General features: G+C 47.5%; 1 protein-coding gene across 1 annotated transcript in view; it reads left to right on the top strand.

The window, feature by feature from the left end:
• The first annotated feature begins 679 nt into the window (after positions 1-679).
• Positions 680-21,649, top strand: part of LOC137522356 (retinoid-binding protein 7-like) — a 33,851-nt gene continuing 12,881 nt past the window's right edge. The window contains exon 1 of the mRNA XM_068242402.1: positions 680-706. The gene's annotated coding sequence lies outside the window, so the exon portion shown is untranslated. The remainder of the gene's footprint in view (positions 707-21,649) is intronic.

The raw sequence follows: 21,649 nt of genomic DNA, 5'->3' as shown, positions 1-21,649 counted from the left end.
CACCTGAAATCAGAAGAAATAAAATATATACAAATTTGGGGCTTCTTCCAGCCCCCTTCAGGCTGGCTATCCTCCGCCGCCGCCAGCATCGTCTGAAATTTGCCCCGGGAATTTGGCCAGTCGGTGCCATCTGCCCGCATGCTTCCCTGTTGCACTCTCATAGCCGGAAGCGTTCTACACAAGCACAGTTTCCCTGACTGGCCTAATTACCGGGGCTAATTGCGGACGTTGCAGGAGGATGGGGAGGGACCAAAGAGCCTGAAGGGGGCTGGAAGAAGCCCTAAGTATGTATATACTGTATATTATGGCTTATAATACTACTTTTTAACCCAGGAAAATCTTCTCAAAAGTCGAAGGTCGTTTTATACGCTGGGTGCTGAAACTTTCGATCAGGACTGGAGAATCTGTGGTTGCCGCATACGATGGGGTGAGCTCAAAAACCTCTGCTTCCGTATCCCCGCCGTATGCGGTGAGCTTATGAAAGCAGCAAGAAAGCAACTATGGTAAAATAAAATCAACTCACCAGACTTCAAGGAAAGAAGTGACTTAACGCGGTCCCAATGACGAGGTGAGGGGGGGGGGGGCACCTCACTGGGAAGGTATCTCATTACAGTACCTCCTTCCCTGCCTCTCAGATCTCGCTCCTGAGTACTGTAATGAAGCGGTGCAGGTGCGCATGTGCGAGATCTGAGAGGCAGAGAAGGAGGTAATAGTATACAAGGGTGGGCCAGACGGGTGAAAGAGGCAAGTTTGTGCTACCCCTCTGATAGTCTTGAAGACAGGGATACAGGGGCGTAGCAATAGGGGGTGTAGAGGTTGCGACTGCATCGGGGCCCTTGTTTCAGAGGGGCCCTCCCTCAACTGCAGTGTTAGCTTTCTACTGGTTCTGTGCTCATAATAATCACTTCTATAGATGCTCTGAATGATAATAATCCTTAACAAACTGTTCCCCATCCCCTTATTGCACCTCTGACACTGTAGTTGCCATTGGCAGGTTTTGGTGCACCGTACCAATTGTCATGTACAGAGTGCTTGGAGGGTCCATTGTAAAATTGCATCAGGGCCCACAGCTACTTAGCTATGCCACTGCAGGGATAGCTGACCAATCCAAGCAGGCTTTGTATACAACAACCAGCCAATCTTCTGTAAGGTACATTGCTTGCGATTGGTGGTATTGGGTACCACATCCAGTACAGCACCAGTATCTGTACCTGTTTATAAAGTATAACACCAGTACATACAGTACACAAATGTCGAGTATAGGGCGAGTATATCCCAAAATGTATATTTAACTGGAAAAGTTGAGGGTCGTCTTATAGACTGGAATTATTATTAGTATTTATATAGCGCCGACATCTTCCGCAGCGGTGTACAGAGTATATTATCTTGTCACTAACTGTCCCTCAGAGGAGCTCACAATCTAGTCCCTACAATAGTCCTATGTGTATGAATCGTGCAGTGTATGTATTGTAGTCTAGGGCCAATTTAGGGGGAAGCCTTATCTGTATGTTTTTGGGATGTGGGAGGAAACCGGAGTGCCCAGAGGAGACCCACACAGACACGGGGAGAACATGCAAACTCCTTGCAGAAGTTGAACTGGCTGGGATTCAAACCGTGAACCCAGCGCTGCAAGGCGAGAGCGCTAACCACTACACCACCGCGCTGCCCAAAAGGTATATATTTTTTTAAATTATTTTGATCTCAGGTTTACTTTAACTTGATGTAACAGAGGTTTATTACTGTACAATGAGGTGTAAAAGTAGATTTCTGCATCCAGCAAGCCCAGCGTTTTGTTTCTGGCTGCTTGAGACTTCTGGATAACTGAGTTCTGGATTAGGGAGGGGGTTTACTGTACACAGTTCCTAAGGCTTTCATATGAGGGTGCAAGAAGGTTGTCATAGTAACCTGTAAAATAATCCACCTCTGCATTGAAGCATTTCTTATGCTGAATATTCAGACCACTGCCAACCTGTTTACAGGTTACTATGGTAACCCTGCTGCTGCATAAGGCCACATTCTATTATGGGCTGTGGGGCAAAGTTATCAAAAACCAGAGCAAGCGGAAGTGAAGCGAATATCCAGATCAGGATTTAGGTCACTTTGAGAAGCTGCCCCCCTCCCTTGGGCAAGACTCCCTAACACTGCTACTGCCTATAGAGCGCACCCTGGTGGCTGCTGCTCTGGCGCTTTGAGTCCGCCAAGAGAAAAGTGTGATATAACTGTTATGTGTCAGGTGTTGTCATTAGAGTCTCTAAACCACCAGCCATAGGGAGAATTGCGGAGTAGGGTAACCATATTACTCCTTGCACATGGAGGAAATGGACAATGACTACTGGAGGGCAGTTATATAAGAGACTGGAGCAGAAGCAGTGAGCTCTGGATTCTGGGCTCCCCAGTGCATCACCGCATATAGAATGTTAGGGTACCTGAAGGGAAAAAAGTGCACTAAATGTATAAATCTGAGGCTTCTCTTGTCCCTCTCGCCTCCACCGATGTGAGTCTCAAAGCCTTGTCAGTGGAGCTCAGCCACATTGCAGGCGCAAATGGCTCGCTGTGCATGGATGTTGCACATGGAAGACGGGACTGCACATGGAATGGGAGGGGGCTGCTGTACATGGATGTCACACATGGAAGAGGGGGCTGCACATGGAATGGGAGGGGCTGCTGTACATGGATGTTACACATGGAAGAGGGGGCTGCACATGGAATGGGAGGGGCTGCTGTACATGGATGTTACACATGGAAGAGGGAGCTGCACATGGAATGGGAAGGGGCTGCTGTACATGGATGATGCACATGGAAGAGGAGGCTGCACATGGAATGGGAGGGGAGCTGCTGCCCATGGATGTTACAGATAGACGAGAAGGCTGCTGTACAGTTGACATTGGTGCATAATAAAAAGTATCAGGGTACTTTCACACCACTATTGTGCAGATAAGATTATACCCTTGCGATATAACAGTATCTTGCTATGGTGTGATCATATTGTCAGTTGCACCGTAGTGGATGCAGTGTGGAAGGACCCCGAGTCTGGCCTCGCTGGTGCAGATCTGTGCCTGGAGACATGACAATGACAGTCATCCTTGCATCAGAAGCGTGTACACAGGTTACCGTGACAGAGGTCACAACTAGATGTTTGTTTTGTGAAATATCCCCAGACTGCTTATTAATGCATTAATATTTATCTCTTCCTGTTCAGACAGCTGTGTGCAGCGATGTCTGTTACTCCACAGGTCATTGTCACTCCTCATCACCAACTGCTGTCCATACAAGAGTCTCATTGCGTCAGCTGTTCTTATTGTGTCTCATTCCTCACACTGCTGACATCTTCTGCAGCACTTTACAGAGTACATAGTCATGTCACTGACTGTCCTCAGAGGAGCGCACAATCTAATCCTACCATAATCATTGTCTAATGTCCTATCGTATTATTATTATGAATTTATATAGCACTGACATCTTCTGCAGCACTGTACAGAGTACATAGTCATGTCACTGACTGTCCTCAGAGGAGCTCACAATCTAATCCTACTATAGTCATATTCTAATGTCCTACCATATTATTATTATGTATTTAAATAGCACTGACATCTCATGTAGCACTGTACAGAGTACATAGTCATGTCACTGACTGTCCTCAGAGGAGCTCACACTCTAATCCTACCATAGTTATAGTCTAATGTCCTACCATATTATTAATATGTATTTATATAGCAGTGACATCTTCTGCAGCACTTTACAAAGTACATAGTCATGTCACTGACTGTCCTCAGAGGAGCGCACAATCTAATCCTACCATAATCATTGTCTAATGTCCTATCGTATTATTATTATGAATTTATATAGCACTGACATCTTTTGCAGCACTGTACAGAGTACATAGTCATGTCACTGACTGTCCTCAGAGGAGCTCACAATCTAATCCTACCATAGTCATAGTCTAATGTTCTATTGTATTATTATGAATTCATATAGCACTGACATCTTTACATGGCAAAAATCGATTGAATTAAAGATCTACAAAAGGATACACCGAGAGCCCAATATAGTGTAGTACAGTATGTACTGGTAATTAGATAATGAAAGAGCAAGTATGTAATAATACTCATAAACCAGGGTTACTATCACGGCAACCACTGTAAGGGCATGTGGGTAGACTAGACCTGTCCCCACTCAAGATTAAGAAGTCGCTCTCTGTAGATCAGAAGACAAGGGGGCAGCACCCCTCCCCCAAGGGTGGACTCAGGTAATGTACAGCCAAACAATGGCACCAGAAGGAAAAAAATCAATAAAAATGTTAAAAACAGAGCAGGCAGTGGACGACTCACCTCCTCCAAGTAGACAAAAGTTACTGTTGATATTATTCAACAAAAATATTTTTTACATACTCCAGAAGGTGCAACGCGTTTCGTGGTATATCACGCTTCATCAGGCTATGAATGGAGCATATAACTCACGCAGGTCTAGTGTAAAGCTCAGCGCCTCTGAATTTAAAGAGGAACTCCGGTGAAAATAATGTAATAAAAAATGTCATTTTTACTATAATTATGTTTAAATGATTTAGTCAATGATTGCCCGTTGTAAAATCTTTCCTCTCCCTGATTTACATTCTGACATTTATCACATGGTGACATTTTTACTGCTGGAAGGTGATGCCAGTGGAAGGAGATGCGGCTTGCTTTTTGGGCAGTTGGACCCAGCCGTAATCAGCTGTTATTTCCCACAATGCAATGAAAACAGTCAGGACCATGGTCCTGACATCCCACTGTGGGAGGGGTTATACCACAATATCAGCCATACAGAGCCCCCTGATGATCTGTTTTTGAAAAGGAATAGATTTCTTATGGGAAAGGGGGTATCAGCTACTGATTGGGATGAAGTTCAATTCTTGATCACAATTTCTCTTTAAGTGGACCTGAACCCTTGCACAGGACAGAAGGAAAACATAGAGCATTGTATGTACCCTTTCTGTATTTAGCCTGTTTAATTCCCCCTCATTTATGTTTAATTACTAGTTGTAATCTGATCTCTCCCTTGTGTCACATGACTGCCACGGCACAGATTTGTTTGAGGATTCGTATCAGCTGTAACAAAGAAATGTTTTCTTTAAAGGGAAGGTCCAAGCAAAAAAAAAAAATGAGTTTAACTTACCTGGGGCTTCTACCAGCCCCATGTAGCCATCCTGTGCCCTCATAGTCACTCACTGCTGCTCCAGTCCCCCGCTGGCAGCTTTCTGACCTCGGAGGTCGGCGGGACGCATTGCGTACATTTTTACGCATTCCCGCTAGTGCAGGAACATTAACATATACATTTTTACGCGTTAGTGGTGCAACGCATACATTTTTGTTCATGCACTAGCTGGAATGCGTAAAAATGTATGCAATGCGGCCCTGACCTCCGAGGTCAGAAAGCTGCCAGCGGGGGACTGGAGCAGCAGTGAGTGACTACGAGGGCACAGGATGGCTACATGGGGCTGGTAGAAGCCCCAGGTAAGTGAAACTAATTTTTTTTTTTTGCTTGGACCTTCCCTTTAAGGCTAATTTCACACCAGGACGTTGCGTTAGAGGGGGCGTTAAGGTCGCATAACGTCCCCCTAACTCAACGCCTGGTGGTGCTGGATCTGGACGTCAGAGTGAGCCGCGTTGTGCAGCTCACTCTGGCGTCCGTGATGCGTACTCTTGTGTGCATGCGGCATCACGTGGTCCCGCCGGCCAATCGCCGCACAGAGCGGCCGCTCCAGGAAGTAAACACTGCACGTCACAACGTGCAGTGCATATTGATTAGCCATGTGCCTGGCCGCTCTCCGCTCCTCCACAAGATTACTGAGCATGTGCAAGCAGTCTAACGCGGCTCAGCCGCGTCTAAAGTACTGCATGCAGTACGTTGTCTTGTGACGCAGCGTTACAATGTAACGCAACGTCCGCACTGTGAACAGCCCCATTGATTTTTCATTACTGTGCGGTGGGCTGCGTTACAGGCTGCTCTAACGTGCGCCTGTAACGTCCCACTGTGAAACCAGCCTAAAGGGTATTGCTGTTGCTTATCTTTTAGACCAGAGAGGAAGTTCTGAGTTCAGGTCCACTTTAAAGATCTGATCAGGCGGTAAATTTTGTTAATCGGAATCGGAAAATATTTTGAATTGCCGCATCATGGAAAAATCACAAAGCAGTGGGATAGCTGTGCTATTTTCTTGCACTCTGGAACTCAATCCCATGAAGAAATGCAGCAGAACAGCAACTGCGAATGGGGAAAAATTGAGTCGCAAATACATTGCACTATTGGAAACGTTTATCGCGGATTCCTTCAGTTTGACCGCACCTCACGTTTTGAGATCCGCAAGCGATCGTAATTGGATTGCAAAGCACTAGTAGTGGAAAAGGGCCTGTCCCTGAATAGCTGAACAGCCATCCTCCTCCCCCTCCGTGTTTGTGGAATTCCACCTTGCTGGTCGGAGTTCTTCGCAGGACACGAGGGCGGTTACCACACACATAGGATTGCTCTTCTGCCGGTCATGCTGGGAGATTTCCTGGCCTGGTGGGGGGTGCACAGCAGGGATGGGGGGAAGACAATAGTACTCTGATCGGCCCGAATTCATACAACCCCAACAGGCGTCTGAGAACAATACCTGCCCAGAATAACATTCTATAATAACATTTCCCCATATACACACATGATGGAATGCCATGTATACAGAAAAGGATGTGGAACATTTTCTGTGTTGGATATTTACAGGAAGCAGATCTCCTGTGTGACTGGCAGGGCCGGTTTTAGACTTTTTGCTGCCTGAGGCAAACTTGTGAGGATAGCCAGGAGGGTAGCCAGGTATAGTTGCCCCCAGTATAGGTTAGCCAGACATAGTTGCCCCCAGTATTGGTAGCTTATTTCCTGTATATGTGCCATTACCAGGGAAACCGCTCTCATGTCTATCCACTGCTTGTGGCCAGGTCACCGCTGATCTGAGGTCTAGCAAGGGGGACTGTCTGTGGTGGAGCTGGGGGCCGCCAATTCGAGAAGGTAATCGAGCAGTGGCCGGGAAGGGAGGGGTGGGCGGGATGCCACCCCTTGATAGACGCTGCCTGACGCAAGTTGTTCACTGGTGACTGAGGCTCTATAGAAGCAGATGATGTTTCAAAACAGAGACTCGCTGCCAGTGCTACATTCACAGCGGGGTTTTGCGGTGTGGCGTAACGGATGTTGCACTACAATGTAAAAGCTATGTGCTTACTTTGTAGCGCAATCCAACAGTCTTTGCCTGACTGTGCATACAGATGCACTCCCACCTGCCTGCTGCCAGGGCTGGATTTGTAGCTTTTACCACCCAAGGCCCACTGTCACCAGCTGCCCCGTGACAAACAGCAAACCCCCTACCACAGACACACACTTTAATTGGTCCCAGTAATCAATGTATTAAAATATGCTTATAAATGATGCAATGTTACTGAATGCTCAACCTTAACCTTTTGGGGACCGCCCATACCCCCCCCCCCCCCCAGCCCACCCGCACAGGTGCTGTAATTACCTGGATGAAATCCAAATAAAACCTATTTGGATTTCATCTGGTCATCATCAATGCACACCATACAATTAAAAGATCCAATTTTACATCAATTTGATAATTACAATCGGCTGGCCCGAAAAATCGAAAGCTTTTTTTTTCTTTCATTCAAAAATTCTGATCTAATTTCCTGTTTTTATTCGATAAAAGAAGAACGGGAGTATTGATATTTTTTCTGATCAATTTTTATCAAAATTGTATGGTGTGTGGTAGATTCCATTTTTTTCTGAGTTTTCAATCATTGTTCTTCATAATTGGAGAATAATTGAACACACACGTGTGGTACATTGGTCCGTCAGAAAAATGTATTGTAATTCTTGAATTCAAAAGATATTTTAAAAAATTATATGGTGTGTGGCCACCTTTACAATTAATTGGATTGGACAGTGTTGATGGTGTCAATAGACTACACATGACCAATTTGTCAATGGTCTTATTAATCTGTTTTATGGATCGATTACATCTGAAATGATCAGAATTGCTATAATTTTTATTCATTTATGGTCCAAATTAATGTTTTCTGCTCTGATTGGTTGGAGCTGGGTGGAAGGCGGAGTTGGACTCGAAGAGCGGCCGACGGGGATGAGGAGTGACAGGTCACAGACAATAAGCTGCCAACGTTTGCTGCCCCTTCGTCACGGAGTCCCAGACACTTGCCCAACTGCTGCAGTTCACATGTTTGGTAGCTTGACTGCCTAAGTGTGCCAGCCTGCTGCCTGCGCCCCTTGCCTCCTGGTGCCCTAGGCAATGGCCTTTGTGGCCTTGCCTAAAATCCGTCCATTCCTGCTGTGATTCCTGAGCAAGCACTGCACTGGTGGCACCCCGATACCACCGCTAAATTATCTTTAGGAGACAGTCCTTGTGCTTTCTGGACTTTCTTGGGTGCCCTAAAACCTTCCTCACAACAATTGAACCACTCTAACCCTATCTCTATACAGCTTAAAGGATACCCGAAGTAACATGTGACATGATGAGATAGACATGTGTATGTACAGTGCCTAGCACACAAATAACTCGGCTGTGTTCCTTTTTTTTCTTTCTCTGTCTGAAAGAGTAAAATAGCAGGTATGTAAGTGGCTGACTCAGTCCTGACTCAGACAGGAAGTGACTACAGTGTGACCCTCACTGATACGAAATTCCATTTATAAAACACTTTCCTAGCAGGAAATGGCTTCTGAGAGCAAGAAAGAGATAAAAAGGGGAATTTCTTATCAGTGAGGGTCACACTGTAGTCACTTCCTGTCTGAGTCAGGACTGAGTCAGCTACTTACATACCTGATATTTAACTCTTTCAGGCAGAGAAAGAAAAAAAGGAACACAGCAGTTATTTGTGTGCTTGGCACTGTACATACACATGTCTATCTCATCATGTCACATGTCACCTCGGGTATCCTTTAAACTTTTTATGCATTGTCTGCCATTTCTACCTTTTATACCAATGTCTGTAAAGTTATAAACACCATTGTCTGTCTCTTTATGTAACAGGTTTGTTTTTACTCTGTACAGCACCATGGAAGATGATGGCACTATAAAAAATCAATATTTAATAATAATGTGTCATTATTCATCAGTTGCCTCGTTTTAAGTTATTTTAAACGCACTGAAATAAAAGTACAGTAACAGTTAAGAATTCATGACAAAGTTAAAATGCAATGAGGGTCACCTCTGGCACAGAGTCCGGCCGCTGGTTACCCGGCATATCTGGCAGCCTTGTAGAGTGGTTGGCGTGACATCAAATCTCCTGCTATTGGATGTGAGCGGTCAGCCCTGTCACACCACGCGGTCACTCCCGGCCACGCTGCCAAGTAGTGCAATCTGCAGACTGTGTATAGCGAGTCAAGCAAACACAGGTCTCCCTGGCAGCCCTCATGCTCCTATTGCTCCATCTCTGCAGGTTGTGAAACATTAACTGCTCCGGTCACTGTAGGCCAGCCGTCCAAGTGCCGACCCCAGTGGCCTCATCTGATGACCTTCAGACATTCACGGAAGCTGTAGGGCCTGAGATTGCTTCAACAATGGCACCTGAACGCTCAGTGCCAGTCATGCCATAGTCAAATATCTTAATAATGTCTTAAAGGACATCCGAGGTGAAAATAAACTGATGAGAAAAACAATTGTATCTATCCCCCTTCTCCTAAAAATGACTTTTGTAGATATTGCACAGTTTTATTTTAGATTTAAATCTAGTTTTTAAGTTTTTACTGTTTCATTGTCTCTGCTCAATGACACCTTCACAGAAGTATGCTAGAGCTCAAATCTATGAATTATTGACCCTTTTTATCTTTTCCCTGCTCTCAAAAGCCATTAACTGACAGGAAAGTATTTTATGGCTGTAATTACGTATTAGTGAGGGTTATGCTATAGTCTGACCCAGTCCGACCCGGCCCCGACCTGGGCAGAAACTGTCACTTGCATACCTGATGTTTAACTCTTTCAGGCAGAGAAAGAAAATAAGGAACACAGCCTAGTTATTTGTGTGCTAGGCACTGTACATACCCATGTCTATCTCATCATGTCACGTCACCTCGGTTGTCCTTTAAAGGACAACTGTGGTGAGAAGAATATGGAGGCTGACATATTTATTTCCTTATAAACAATACCAGTTGCCTGGCTGCCCTGCTGGTCTATGTGGCTGCAGTGCGGTAGCATCCGAATCCAACTAGAAACAAGCATGCAGCTAATCTTGTCAGATGTCACAATAATGTCAGAAACACCTGATCTGCTGCATGCTTGTTCAGGGGCTATGGCTAAACGTATTAGAGGCAGAGGATCAGTAGGGCTGCCAGGCAACTGGCATTGCTTAAAAGGAAATAAATATGGCAGCCTCCATATCCCTCTCACTTCAGTTGTCCTTTAATCACTTAAAGGGAAGGTCCAAGCAAAATAAAAAGAGTTTCACTTACCTGGGGCTTCTACCAGCCCCATGCAGCCATCCTGTGCCCTCGTAGTCACTCACTGCTGCTCCAGTCCCCCGCTGCCAGCTAGTTCTGCTTCTACCAGCCCCATGCAGCCATCCTGTGCCCTCGTAGTCACTCACTGCTGCTCCAGTCCCCCGCTGCCAGCTAGTTCTGCTTCTACCAGCCCCATGCAGCCATCCTGTGCCCTCGCAGTCACTCACTGCTGCTCCAGTCCCCCGCCGCCAGCTAGTTCTGCTTCTACCAGCCCCATGCAGCCAACCTGTGCCCTCGTAGTCACTCACTGCTGCTCCAGTCCCCCGCTGGCAGCTTTCTGACCTCGGAGGTCAGGGCCAAATTGCGTACATTTTTACACATTCCCGCTAGTGCAGGATCATTAACACATACATTTTTACGCGTTAGTGGTGAAACGCGTAAATTTTTGTTCCTGTACTAGCTGGAATGCGTGAAAATGTATGCAATGTGGCCCTGACCTCCGAGGTCAGAAAGCTGCCAGCGGGGGACTGGAGCAGCAGTGAGTGACTACAAGGGCACAGGATGGCTACATGGGGCTGGTAGAAGCCCCAGGTAAGTGAATCTCATTTTTTTTTTTTGCTTGAACCTTCCCTTTAAGGACAAGCAGGCGTATTAAAACGTCCTGCTGGAGCCTCTTAACGACTCCAGGACATTTTATAAGTTAAGCAGCGCTATTGTGCTGTGCATGTGCACCCTCCCGCGCGATCCCGCGTGTGCGTTCCTGCGAGCGTGCGCATGAGAACAGTAAAAAAAAGAAGCACAACATGGAAAAAATACACCTTTATTTCCAAATAATATATTGTCACCATACTTTGTACTAGGGACATAATTAAAATCTTGTGATAACCAGGACAAATAGGCAGATAAAATGTGTGGGTTTTATGCACAGTAGCAGTGTTTATATTAAAACTATAAGGGATGAAATTGGAGAAATAGTGTATTTTCCCTCCAAGCCGATTGGCTTCTTACGGGGCTTTCAGGAGAGCGCGTGCGCCAATATGCGCGCATCTCCGATCTGATGACGGAGCTCCACTCCGCCTTCTGTCTCCCAGTGGCGATCGCAGCTTGGAGACTGAACTGTAGATACGTTTCAAACACACTGTTTCACTTATCTGGGGCTTCTGCAAGCCCCCAGCAGCCGTCCTGTCCTGTGCCGGTCCTTCTCCCGCTGCCGATCCGTTCCTCGACTTGTAAGTTGAGGCCAGCGCAGCCCTGCCATGCGTATCTGTTCTCCGCGTTCCCCTCTGCAATAGCCCTATTGCGGACTGGAACGCGAAGAAAGGATACGCGTGGCCAAAGCCGCGCAGGCGCAGTGGCCCGGCAGGGAAACCGAAATTAGCTGGCGGCGGGAGAATGGAGGCTCGTGGAGGAGTGGCGTGGGACAGGACGGCTGCTGGGGGCTTGCAGAAGCCCCAGGTAAGTGAAACAGTGAGTTACCGTGGATTGCCGTTGTTTGCGCAAGCGCGACGTTCCGATCCCGATTTAATGCGTTGTTTCTGCCGGCCCTTCGAAGCAGCATGAGGCGTCCGGGGCCAGCTAGCCGCTGTGGCTTAATGTCCCCTGCGGGGACGAGAAACGCCGATCGCAATGCAAAGCCGACAATCGCTGTACCACCGCATCCGAACTAGACGTCACATGACGCCGCGGCTTCCCAGCCGCCTGAACGCCCCCTGTCGTCCGTCTGGTCTGAACCAGCCCTAAAGAAAAAATATCAAAAATATTTGTAAAAAAATAAATAAATAGACATTGTGGAAGCGATCAGACCCCACCAACAGAGAGCTCTGTTGGTGGGGAGAAAAGGGGAGGGAATCACTTGTGTGCTGAGTTGTGCGGCCCTGCAGCAAGCCCTTAAAGCTGCAGTAGCCCATTTAGTAAAAAAATGGCCTGGTCACCAGGGGGGTTCTCAAGAATCCGTAACATTGGACGGTTAACTTAATCAAACAGTTTCATGTCCAAATGTGAACAAGCTTCAGACACAATAAAGTTGGTAAACTATGTAAATGCTGAGTGAAGTGTAAGGGCCCGTTTCCACTTGAGCCGCATGCATCTGCAAGACGCGTGGCGGCACTTCCGGGTCTGCGGCTACGCAGACGAATCCCATCAGCTGTGCCATGCACGGCTATGAGATTCGCAGCCTCCTGCACCATTTTGGATGGCAAGGTTGGCTGAATCGCTAGCGCAAACGATTCAGCCGGCAGCGCCATTGTACCCTATGGCAGAGTTTCTCTGTGCGATTTGCTTGCGGGGAAACTCTGCGGCGTGGAAACCGTGCTAGTGGAAACGAGCCCTAATGCACAAATATACAGTATCTCCTCCTGCTGCTCAGTTTTGCTTATCAGTAAGTAAAGAGAAAACAACAAACTCTGTAGTGTTATGTAAGGAGGAAGGAAACGTCTGATGGTCCAGCTAGGATTACGCACCCCAGGGGGGGATCCGGTGACAATGCTCCCCTCCTGCACAAAGCTGCTGATCAGAGACATATGAGGACAGCTCCGCAGGGTCACCTTATTAGCCCCTGTTCACACTTGCAATTGCAAAAAAAAGGCAATTAGCGCTAGCGTTTTGTAGCAGCAATTTTTACGCGATAAACGTGTATTTTTTTATGGGTCATTTTCGCATTTTTTTGTGATCTTGATTGAGATACATTGCAATCGCAATCGCTCAATAATCATGTAAAAATGATGCATGTAGCACGTTTGCGTTTTGCGCTAATCGCCGGCACTCGCGGCAGTGAGATCACTGCCACATAGATTACATTGCACTAGAACTTTAAAAAAGTGCTAGCGATCCCCGACAATTAGCAGTAAACGCCTGCTAAATCACCGAAGTGTGACTGGGCCCTGACAGCTGGCAATAGCAAGTACTCAATTTCCAACCAACCCTTGTTATTGCCTTCCTAGTTGTTTCAATTTAGTTATTTTTTCCCACAAGGCCATCTATAGACAGATACCAGGTTAAGGAGGGGAAACACTTTTTATGAAACACTGGTAAAATCTAGTTGCACCATCCCTTTATGGCCCATACTCACGAGGGACTTTTGTCGCCTCAACACGCGGCGCGCGCGTGTTGCGGCGACAGGTCGCCCGTGAGTATGGGCCGTTGCTCGCGCGCGCACCCCGAACTGACGCCCGTCGCTCATGTCGCCATGCGATTGAAAGTTTCAATCGCATGGCGACAGTCGCCGCCGCAACTGTCGCTAGTCCGCGTGAGTACGCGGACTAGCGACAGCAACCTCCATTAAAGTATATGGAGCTTCCGGCGGAGGGAGGAGGAACGTCGGCGACAGCTTCCGCCTCGCCGCTGGTCCCTCTTCCGAGGGACCTGGCGAGGAGCTGTCGCCGGCCTGTCGCCCACACGCTCACGTGTGCTGGCGACAGGCAACATTTGCAGCCCGTGAGTACGGGCCATTAGTCAATGGTGTGTACACTTTTTTAGCTTATAAGCTGCTTAAAAATTGATGAGTCGCAAAGATAGCCAGCATAGACAGCCAGATGTGCCCCAATATCAGCAGCCCCCCTCCCCAGCATACACAGCCAGATGTGCCCCAATATCAGCAGCTCCCCTCCCCACCCAGCATAGACAGCCAGATGTGCCCCAATATCAGCACAGCAGCCCCCCATCCCCATCATAGACAACCAGATGTGCCCCCAATAGAGATGTCGCGAACCTCCGATTTTCGGTTTGCGAACTTCCGCGGAAGGTTCGGTTCGCGGAAAAGTTCGCGAACCGCAATAGACTTCAATGGGGAGGCGAACTTTGAAAAATAGAAAAAATTATGCTGGTCACAAAAGTGATGGAAAAGATGTTTGAAGGGTTAGGGGTCTAACACCTGGAGGGGGGCATGGCGGAGTGGGATACATGCCATAGTGGGATACAAGTCCCGGGGAAAAATCTGGATGTGACGCAAAGCAGCGTTTTAAGGGCAAAAATCACATTGAATGCTAAATTGCAGGCCTAACGTGCTTTAAAACATCTTGCATGTGTATACATCAATCAGGGAGTGTAATTAGAGTACTGCTTCACACTGACACACCAAACTCACTGTGTAACGCACTGCAAACAGCTGTTTGTGTAGCGACGGCCATGCTGGACTACTGCGCAACATGGCGAGATTGCTCTTCCTCACTCAACTTTCCATGGCATTGTTAAAAAGCTTACGTTTTGTTTTTAAACTACATTTTCTACTTGCTGTGTACTTGTTCAGTACCGCTACAATGAGAATCCTGTGGAGGCGGGCAAGTCTGCCATTGTGACCCCGGGTAATGGCCGGGGAATGAGGGGTTTGAATCCGGTGTGGAGCCTGCGCAACGGCTACCACTACACATCCAAGGAGGGCAGCGGGCAGGCATGCACGCCCGCCCGCCCCGAGGTAGTGACCAAAAATAATAATACAGGAGGAGGACTTTCGAGGCCCTGCTGTGTATTTGAAATGAATGTACTTTAAATCCTTTAAAGGGAAGGTTCAAGCAAAATAAAAAAATGAGTTTCACTTACCTGGGGCTTCTACCAGCCCCATGCAGCCATCCTGTGCCCTTGTAGTCACTCACTGCTGCTCCAGTCCCCCGCTGGCAGCTTGCCGACCTCGGAGGTCGGCGGGACGCATTGCGTACATTTTTACATTCCCGCTAGTGCAGGAACATTAACACATACATTTTTACGCATTACTGGTTTAATACGTACATTTTTACGCATTGAACCAGTAATGCGTAAAAATGTATGTGGTAATGTTCCTGCACTAGCGGGAATGCGTAAAAATGTATGCAATGTGTCCCGCTGACCTCCGAGGTCGGCAAGCTGCCAGTGGGGGACTGGAGCAGCAGTGAGTGACTACGAGGGCACAGGATGGCTGCATGGGGCTGGTAGAAGCCCCAGGTAAGTGAAACTCATTTTTTTATTTTGCTTGGACATTCCCTTTAACGAGAACCAGTTATGGCGGGCAAGTCTGCCATTGTCACCGCGGGGAATGAAGGTTGGATTCCGGCCGGAAGTGGGAGCCTGCTGAGACCCATGCTGTAGCTGCCCTGACCGTGCTTTGCAGACCAGGCATCTGTGGTCAGATGGACCCTTGAGCCAGCGGAAGACAAACCAAGTCGAAAGCATTTGCCAGGAATGTTTTACGGAGGGCAAGTTTTTTTGCCCTTTTTTTTTAAAAATTTTTGAAAATGATAGATGGTTGTATTTTTAAATTGTTTGAAAGTTTAGATGGTTGTATTTTTAAATTGTTTAAAAGTGTATCCATTCTTCCTCCCCCCAGCCACGAACAATACCATGGGAACGTGGAGCAGCAGAAGCCCCCTGTGACGGCTGCCGCGGTTGTTGTCAGCGGCTTGTCTTTTGAGGGGTGCTGCTTTTCCTCAGGTGTTCTTGCCATAGCTGTTTGTGCCTTCTCTCCAGGTGCCTTCGTAAGGCACTTGTCCCTACGTGAGAGTTGGCCTTTCCACGGCTCAATTTTTGCTGGCAGAGACAACAGATGGCTTTGCTCCGATCTGAGACACACACGTGAAAAAATTTCCAAACCGCTGAACCCCCCTGGGGTGATGGCGCTAGGGTGGCATCAGCAGCTGACGTTGAAGGGCATGTTGGCTGGCTGGCCATAGCTGGCGATACATGGCGCCGGACACTGCCCCCACCTGTTTCTGAGGACGAGCTCCCTCTGCTTCTATCATGGAGTCGTCTCCTCCTACTCCTCTCCGACTCCTCCTCTGAACTGTCCCCCTGGTCATCTCCTCTACTGGGAACATATGTGGTATCCGTATAATTGTCATCATAATCCTCCTGGCCAGCTGCGCTTTCCTCAGACACCTCCTCAAGTGCACCAACTTCAGGTGGTCCACCATCATCCCCATCCACACACGTTACGTCCATACTATCGCCACCTAACTCAGACGTATGAGGTGGTGTACCTGCGCCTTCTTGTTGTTGTTGCAGTAGTGGCTGGGAATCAGTGATTTCACCACCACCACCAAATAACTCCTGCAAAGTGTCAAATGCAGCGGATGTGGTGCTTGTTGTAGCGCTGGTGGCTGCGGGAGATGAGGTGTTCTGTGTTAAATACTCAATCACCTCCTCACGATTTTGGGAAGTGATGGCACGTGCCTTCTTCTGAGCACTGTATTTTGGGGCAGGTCCGCACGAAATCACAGCAACACCACCTCGCACAGCCACAGACCTGCCAGTGCCTGGTGGCCTTCCTCTGGGTCTGCCTCTACCTCTTCCTCTACCTGGTTTGTCCATTTTGTCCATCTCGGGGGTATGCTAGCTATATGCAGTGAGGTGGGTTCTCACTCAACACAACAGGTAGTTAGATGCAGTGAGGTGGCCTGGTGGGTTCTCACTCAACACAACAGGTAGTTAGATGCAGTGAGGTGGCCAGGTGGGTTCTCACTCAACACAACAGGTAGTTAGATGCAGTGAGCTGGGTTCACTCAACACAACGCTAGGTATATGCAGTGATGAGGTGGGTTAAGTAAACACAACAGGTACTGGGTAGTTAGATGCAGTGAGCTGGGTTCACTGAACAGTAAAGGTACTTAAGATGCAGTGAGGTGGGTTCTCACTCAACACAACAGGTAGTTAAATGCAGTGAGGTGGCCAGGTGGGTTCACACTCAACACAACAGGTAGTTAGATGCAGTGAGCTGGGTTCACTCAACACAACGCTAGGTCTATGCAGTGATGAGGTGGGTTAAGTAAACACAACAGGTACTGGGTAGTTAGATGCAGTGAGCTGGGTTCACTGAACAGTAAAGATACTTAAGATGCAGTGAGGTGGGTTCTCACTCAACACAACAGGTAGTTACTGTAGATGCAGTGAGGCAGCCAGGTGGGTTCTCACTCAACACAACAGGTAGTTAGATGCAGTGAGGTGGCCAGGTGGGTTCTCACTCAACACAACAGGTAGTTAGATGCAGTGAGCTGGGTTCACTCAACACAACGCTAGGTATATGCAGTGATGAGGTGGGTTAAGTAAACATAACAGGTACTGGGTAGTTAGATGCAGTGAGCTGGGTTCACTCAACACAAAGCTAGGTATATGCAGTGATGAGGTGGGTTAAGTAAACACAACAGGTACTGGGGTATATGCAGTACTGGGTAGTACAATGTGCAGCTCCCTGTCACACACACAGGCAGTCAGTCACTGAATGTGCTGGGCTGCTGGCAGTGGCACACACACTATCAATTAGCAAGGCTGTGCATGCAACAAAAGTGTCAGTTTGACACACAGAAAAAAAAAAATGTACAGGTTGAGCTCTGAAAAGAGCTGTTGCTGGGTGCTTTAAAAGCAATAATAATCAGTCAGGAGCAAGCAAAGCAGCCTAGAACCTAACTAATCTGTCCCTAGAAGAACAAGTCTGCAGCAGCTGTCCCTAGTCTGTCTCTAGCAGGCACACGAGTGAGGCTAATGGCCGCCGGACCCTGCCTTATATAAGGTGGGGGGGGGGGGGCTCCAGGGCTTAGTGTAGCCTGAATGGCTACAATGTGCCTGCAGACTGTGATGCAGAGGGTCAAAGTTGACCCTCATAGTGCATTATGGGGCGAATCGAACTTCCGTAAAAGTTCGCCGGCGAACCGTTCGCTACATCTCTAGCCCCAGAGGCGTCCGAGTCATTAGGCAGCTATAAATTTTCGCCTAAGGCGACAGGAAGAGGCAAGGGCGCTTCTGCACTGAGTAGTGAGAGAAGAAATGCCTCTCAGCTGACTCAGGTGTCAGTTTACACAGCAGCAGCAGCAGGGCTGACTGGACTTCAGCTCAATGATTCAAAGAACCACAGTAATGAATGAGTCAGTGAGAGAAGGCACTCATCCTAGTCAGGGATCCGAGGAGTACAGCATCATCAGCTCCTGAGTCCGAATCCTGAGAATTCAGTCCCTCTCTATCTGCTACTGGTAACTGCGTGGATGTAGAGACTGTGTAGCAGCCAGGCATTGACTTCCCCCCAGGCCGCCTTTCATTCAATGATTTAGGGTTGGTCCTGTGTCTGCTGTATTCAGGTTTGTTGATGTAAGGCAATGTAAAACACTTGGCTAGCTGATAAAAGTGCAATTAGAGGGCAGGCAAGCTGGTAAATATACACAGCATGATGTAGAACTGGTCTGGAGGGTCAGTGGGAAAAAATCTGTCTGGTCTCTCCCCATTGTTATAATGACTGCAAGTGCAGATAAGGTCTTAAACAGGTTGAAAAGTTTTGACAGTCCCTAGACTCCAGGAGGCCTGCTTGCTGACTTGTGTAAGAGACTGGCAGGGACAGCAGTCCTATTACCAGCAACTAGTCTCTGTAATGTGGGACTGCAATATAGATAAACTGCTCCATCTCAGGCTATTCTCAGTCTCACTCCACTCCTCCTATCTCTGTATGTGTATAGTGTATGTCTACTGTGTGCTGTGTATAGTATGGTGTGTGTGTGTGTGTGTGTGTGTGTGTGTGTGTGTGTGTGTGTGTGTGTGTGTGTGTGTGTGTGTGTGTGTGTGTGTGTGTGTGTGTGTGTGTGTGTGTGTGTGTGTGTGTGTGTGTGTGTGTGTGTGTGTGTGTGTGTGTGTGTGTGTGTGTGTGTGTGTGTGTGTGTGTGTGTGTGTGCTGTGCTGTGCGTGTCTAAAGTGTGTGTGTACTGTGTATGTTGTGTGCAGTGTGTGTACTGTGTGTGTGTGTACACTGTGTGTGTGTGTGTGTGTGTGTGTATAGTGTGTGTGTGTGTGTGTGTACTGTGTATGTTGTGTGTGTGTGTGTACACTGTGTGTGTGTGTGTGTGTGTGTATAGTGTGTGTGTGTGTACTGTGTATGTTGTGTGCAGTGTGTGTACTGTGTGTGTGTGTGTGTGTGTGTGTGTGTGTGTGTGTGTGTGTGTGTGTGTGTGTGTGTGTGTGTGTGTGTGTGTGTGTGTGTGTGTGTGTGTGTACACTGTGTGTGTATAGTGTGTGTGTGTGTGTACTGTGTGTGGTGTGTGTGAGTGCATGCCACAATAAGTATATTTTATGGTGAAACGCTCTGCTGCATAACAACTATTTTCTGGTGAACCCATGCCGCAATAAGTATATTTTCTGGTGAAACGCTGCTGCATTATGATTTTCGGGGGTCTTGGGGGTGGTCTTCACCACAGCAGTGGTGTTCACCATGAGGGGTGCAGGGTATGGGACTGGGGGCAATCACAGGGGGGGGGGGTGCCACAGGATTTCTCGACTGGAGTGACAAAATGGCTAGAGACGCCCCTGTCTAGCCCCCAATATTAGCAGCTCCCCTCCCCAGCATAGACAGCCAGATGTGCCCCAATATCAGCAGCTCCTCTCCCCAGCATAGACAGATGTGCCCCCAGTACAAGCAGTCCCCCTCCCCACCCAGCATAGACATCCAGATGTGCCCCAATATCAGCAGCTCCCATTCCCAGCATAGACAGATGTGCCCCCAGTACAAGCAGTCCCCCTCCCCACCCAGCATAGACAGCCAGATGTGCCCCAATATTAGCAGCTCCCCTCCCCAGCATAGACAGCCAGATGTGCCCCAATATCAGCAGCTCCTCTCCCCAGCATAGACAGATGTGCCCCCAGTACAAGCAGTCCCCCTCCCCACCCAGCATAGACATCCAGATGTGCCCCAATATCAGCAGAACATGCTACACTCATCTTTACTTACCTGCAATAACCAATGCGGTCATATACAACCGAGTTTTAGGAAGGCATAAAAATACAGTGGTATTCGGGTGAATTCACAATACTGTTAAAAAGCCAGCATCAAGCATACACTACTACCTCTAAACAAGTTTCGTGAACAAGGTTCGCTTTCTCAGGAGATGTAATTTGAACAAAAGTAGATAATGTTATGGAATAAAAAAAGAGAGTACTCCTGGTAAGTAGAGCCATACACAAAAGAGTTAAGAACTATCTGGCAATCTCATACACACGTTGTGGAAAGGACAATTGTTGTCAGAAACAACCATGAATGTAATAGATTGAGACAAACATCTTTTGTTGTTATAATTTAAGCTCGTTACCTACATTTTTACAAAGATAATCTGCCGATTGGTCATTGATCGCTCATTTCAAAAGACGTTTATCTCCCGTGTGTTCTCAGCTTTGCAGTGAGTCTCAAAAATCTTATTGATCATCTCTACACTGATTAAAGCAGAACGATTGAACAGATTCAGGCTGGTAGCACACTTATTACCTTTTCATTATTTCACTGATGTCCTTGCGGTTTGCATGCGATTTTAAAATGCAGCAAAATCGTGTGTAGGAAACCATTTATGCATGCGATTTTGCACTGCGGCAAAACTCATGATTTTGGCAAGTATGACCCCCGCCACAGCTTGATGAATTTATTAGCTGTTGGATAATTAATAGAGGTGATTAATGAAATGCTAAGGTTTCTAAGGGCTCGTGCACACTAAGGCCTAGTGCACACCAGAGCGGTATGGTTGCGTTTTTAGGAACGCTTGCGGCTGAGGAAACGCTTGGGTAATGTATTTCGATGGGCTGGTGCACACCAGAGCGGGTCGGTTTTAGCTGAAACGCATACTCCCAGGCTGCTGCATTTTTTGGATTTCGGAGGCGTTTCTGCCTCCAATGTTAAGTATAGGAAAAACGCAAAACGCTTGATAAAACGCTAGATCAGAGCAGTTTTCCAGGCGTTTTTGTTACAGTAGCTGTTTAGTAACAGCTTTACTGTAACAATATCTTTAATCTGCTACACAAAAACGCTACCAAAAACGCTTCACTTTAAGTAAAAAACTGCTACACAAAACCGCAAAACGCTAGCAAAACGCTCCACAGTAATAAGATAAAACGCTTCAAAAACCACTAGCGTTTTGCGGATCTGCTAGCGGTTTTGGTGTGGACTGGGCCTACAAGAGCTTTTCTGAGCGCTTTGTGATTTTAAAAGCTTTTGCTGAGGCTCCTTTCACATCTAACAACGCGTGCAGGAGCCGTTCTCCTGCACGCGGTGACTAGCCTGCGGCTGTGGTCGGGAATCTGCGGTGAGACGCTGAGTAGCGGCGGTAGTATTAATTAACCCGACGGGAAAACGCCGATTCCCAACGAGAAACAGCTCCCAGGTGCGTCGTACCGCAAAGCATCGAAACGCAGCATCGAGTGTGAAAGGTAAAATGAAAGTCTATGGACTTTCCTTTTACCCTGCTTAACGCAAAGTATAGACTTTGCGTTAAAACGTTGAAAA

This window comes from Hyperolius riggenbachi, chromosome 6 (genome assembly GCF_040937935.1).
Source record: "Hyperolius riggenbachi isolate aHypRig1 chromosome 6, aHypRig1.pri, whole genome shotgun sequence".
NCBI classification, from domain to species: domain Eukaryota; kingdom Metazoa; phylum Chordata; class Amphibia; order Anura; family Hyperoliidae; genus Hyperolius; species Hyperolius riggenbachi.
Note: the sequence above shows the minus strand (reverse complement) of the source record. Positions and strands in the feature narration are given on the sequence as shown.